Below are 4,425 nucleotides of genomic sequence, written 5' to 3' on the forward strand. Positions count from 1 at the left end.
AGTCCCCTGACCCTCAGGGCTGTGTGTTCTGTCTCCTGACCCTCAGGACCGTGTGTTCAGTCCCCTGACCCTCAGGACTGTGTGTTCCTTCGCCTGACCCTCACGACTGTGTGCTCAATCCCCTGACCCTCAGGACTGTGTGTTCGGTCCCCTGATCCTCAGGAATGTGTGTTCAGTCCCCTGACCCTCAGGACTGTGTGTTCAATCCCCTGACCCTCAGGACCGTGTGTTTGGTCCCTTGAACCTCAGGGCTGTGTGTTCGGTCCCCTGACCCTCAGGGCTGTGTGTTCTGTCTACTGACCCTCAGGACCGTGTGTTCAGTCCCCTGACTTTCAGGACAGTGTGTTCCTTCCCCTGACATTCGGGACTATGTTTTCAATCCCCTTATCCTCAGGACTGTGTGTTCGGTCCCCTGACCCTCAGGACTGTGTGTTTGGTCCCCTGACCCTCGGGACTGTGTGTTCGGTCCCTGACTATCGGGGCTGTGTCTGCTGTCTCCTGACCCTCAGGACCGTGTGTTTGATCCCCTGACCCTCAGGACCGTTACTAAATCCCCTGACCCTCAGGTCTGTGTGTTCAATCCCCTGAGGACTGTGTATTCAATCCCCTGACCCTCAGGAATGTGTGTTCAGTCCCCTGACCCTAAGGACTGTGTGTTCAATCCCCAAACCCTCAGGACTGTGTGTTCAATCCCCTGACCCTCAGGACTGTTTGTTCAGTCCCCTGACTTTCAGGACCGTGTGTTCGGACCCCTGACCCTCAGGACTGTGTGTTTGGCCCCTTGACCCACGGGACTGTGTGTTTGGTCCGCTGACCCTCAGGGCTGTGTGTTCTGTCCCTGACCCTCAGGACCGTGTGTTCAATTCCCAAAACCTCAGGACTGTGTGTTTGGTCCCCTGACCCTCAGGACTGTGTGTTCAATCTCCTGACTTTCAGGACCATGTGTTCGGACCCCTGACCCTCAGGACTGTGTTTTCGGTCCCCTGAACCTCAGGACCGTGTGTTCAATTCCCTGACCCTCAGGACTGTGTGTTTGGTCCCTTGACCCTCGGGACTGTGTGTTCGGTCCCCTGACCCTCAGGGCTGTGTGTTCCGTCTCCTGACCCTCAGGACCATGTGTTCAGTCCCCTGACCCTCAGGACTGTGTGTTCAGTCCCCTGATCCTCAGGACTGTGTGTTCCTTCCCCTGACCCTCACGACTGTGTGCTCAATCCCCTGACCTTCAGGACTGTGTGTTCGGTCCCCTGATCCTCAGGAATGTGTGTTCAGTCCCCTGACCCTCAGGACCGTGTGTTCGGTCCCCTGAACCTCAGGGCTGTGTGTTCTGTCCCTTGACTCTCAGGACCGTGCACTCAGTCCCCTGACCCTGAGGACTGTGTGTTCAATCTCCTGACTTTCAGGACCTTGTATTCGGACCCCTGACCCTCAGGACTGTGCGTTTGGTCCCTTGACCCTCGGGACTGTGTGTTCGTTCCCCTGACCCTCAGGGCTGTGTGTTCTGTCTCCTGACCCTCAGGACCGTGTGTTCAGTCCCCTGACCCTCAGGACTGCGTGTTCAGTCCCCTGATCCTCAGGACTGTGTGTTCCTTCCCCTGACCCTCACGACTGTGTGCTCAATCCCCTGACCCTCAGGACTGTGTGTTCGGTCCCCTGATCCTCAGGAATGTGTGTTCAGTCCCCTGACCCTCAGGACCGTGTGTTCGGTCCCCTGACCCTCAGGGCTGTGTGTTCTGTCTCCTGACCCTCAGGACCGTGTGTTCAGTCCCCTGACCCTCAGGGCTGTGTGTTCTGTCTCCTGACCCTCAGGACCGTGTGTTCAGTCCCCTGACCCTCAGGACTGTGTGTTCCTTCCCCTGACCCTCACGACTGTGTGCTCAATCCCCTGACCCTCAGGACTGTGTGTTCGGTCCCCTGATCCTCAGGAATGTGTGTTCAGTCCCCTGACCCTCAGGACTGTGTGTTCAACCCCCTGACCCTCAGGACCGTGTGTTTGGTCCCTTGACCCTCAGGGCTGTGTGTTCGGTCCCCTGACCCTCAGGGCTGTGTGTTCTGTCTCCTGACCCTCAGGACCGTGTGTTCAGTCCCCTGACTTTCAGGACAGTGTGTTCCTTCCCCTGACCTTCGGGACTATGTTTTCAATCCCCTTATCCTCAGGACTGTGTGTTCGGTCCCCTGACCCTCAGGACTGTGTGTTTGGTCCCCTGACCCTCGGGACTGTGTGTTCGGTCCCTGACTATCAGGGCTGTGTCTGCTGTCTCCTGACCCTCAGGACCGTGTGTTTGATCCCCTGACCCTCAGGACCGTTACTAAATCCCCTGACCCTCAGGTCTGTGTGTTCAATCCCCTGAGGACTGTGTATTCAATCCCCTGACCCTCAGGAATGTCTGTTCAGTCCCCTGACCCTAAGGACTGTGTGTTCAATCCCCAAACCCTCAGGACTGTGTGTTCAATCCCCTGACCCTCAGGACTGTTTGTTCAGTCCCCTGACTTTCAGGACCGTGTGTTCGGACCCCTGACCCTCAGGACTGTGTGTTTGGCCCCTTGACCCACGGGACTGTGTGTTTGGTCCGCTGACCCTCAGGGCTGTGTGTTCTGTCCCTGACCCTCAGGACCGTGTGTTCAATTCCCTGACCCTCAGGACTGTGTGTTTTGTCCCATGACCCTCAGGACTGTGTGTTCAATCTCCTGACTTTCAGGACCATGTGTTCGGACCCCTGACCCTCAGGACTGTGTGTTCGGTCCCCTGATCCTCAGGACCGTGTGTTCAATTCCCTGACCCTCAGGACTGTGTGTTCGGTCCCCTGACCCTCAGGGCTGTGTGTTCTGTCTCCTGAGCTACAGGACAGTGTGTTCAATCCTCTGACGCTCAGGACCGTGCTTTCATTCCCCTGACCCTCTGGACTGTGTGTTCTGTCCCCTGACCCTCGGGAGCATGTGCTCAATCCCCTGACCCTCAGGTCTGTGTGTTCAATCCCCTGACCCTCAGGACTGTGTATTCAATCCCCTGACCCTCAGGAATGTGTGTTCTGTCCCCTGACCCTCAGGACTGTGTGTTCAGTCCCCTGATCCTCAGAACTGTGTGTTCAATGCCCTGACCTTCAGGACCGTGTGTTTAGTCCCCTGACCCTCTGGACTGTGTGCTTGGTCCCCTGACTCTTGGGACTGTGAGTTCAGTCCCTTGAGCCTCAGGACATTGTGCTCAGTCCCCTGACCCTCAGGACCTTCTGTTCCATCCCCTAACCCTAAGGACCGTGTGTTTGATCCCCAGACCCTCGGGAGCATGTTCTCAATCTCCTGACCTTCCGGACTGTGTGTTCAGTCCCCTGATCCTCAGGACTCTGTGTTCCGTTCCCTAACCCTCAGGACTGTGTGCTCAATCCCCTGACCCTCAGGACAGTGTATTCAATCCCCTGACCCTCAGGACCCTGTGTTCAGTCCCCTGACCCTCAGGTCCATGTGTTCGGTCCCCTGACCCTCAGGACCGTGTGTTCAGTCCCCTGACTTTCAGGACAGTGTGTTCCTTCCCCTGACCTTCGGGATTATGTGTTCAATCCCCTGATCCTCAGGACTGTGTGTTCGGTCCCCTGACCCTCAGGACTGTGTGTTCGGTCCCCTGACCCTCAGGACTGTGTGTTTGGTCCCCTGACCCTCGGGACTGTGTGTTCGGTCCCTGACTATCAGGGCTGTGTCTGCTGTCTCCTGACCCTCAGGACCGTGTGTTTGATCCCCTGACCCTCAGGACCGTTACTAAATCCCCTGACCCTCAGGTCTGTGTGTTCAATCCCCTGAGGACTGTGTATTCAATTCCCTGACCCTCAGGAATGTGTGTTCAGTCCCCTGACCCTAAGGACTGTGTGTTCAATCCCCAAACCCTCAGGACTGTGTGTTCAATCCCCTGACCCTCAGGACTGTTTGTTCAGTCCCCTGACTTTCAGGACCGTGTGTTCGGACCCCTGACCCTCAGGACTGTGTGTTTGGCCCCTTGACCCACGGGACTGTGTGTTTGGTCCGCTGACCCTCAGGGCTGTGTGTTCTGTCCCTAACCCTCAGGACCGTGTGTTCAATTCCCTGACCCTCAGGACTGTGTGTTTGGTCCCCTGACCCTCAGGACTGTGTGTTCAATCTCCTGACTTTCAGGACCATGTGTTCGGACCCCTGACCCTCAGGACTGTGTGTTCGGTCCCCTGATCCTCAGGACCGTGTGTTCAATTCCCTGACCCTCAGGACTGTGTGTTTGGTCCCTTGACCCTCGGGACTGTGTGTTCGGTCCCCTGACCCTCAGGGTTGTGTGTTCTGTCTCCTGACCCTCAGGACCGTGTGTTCAGTCCCCTGACCCTCAGGACTGTGTGTTCAGTCCCCTGATCCTCAGGACTGTGTGTTCCTTCCCCTGACCTTCGGGACTATGTGTTCAATCCCTTGATCCTC

Source organism: Mobula birostris, chromosome 14, assembly GCF_030028105.1.
Source record: "Mobula birostris isolate sMobBir1 chromosome 14, sMobBir1.hap1, whole genome shotgun sequence".
NCBI lineage: Eukaryota > Metazoa > Chordata > Chondrichthyes > Myliobatiformes > Myliobatidae > Mobula > Mobula birostris.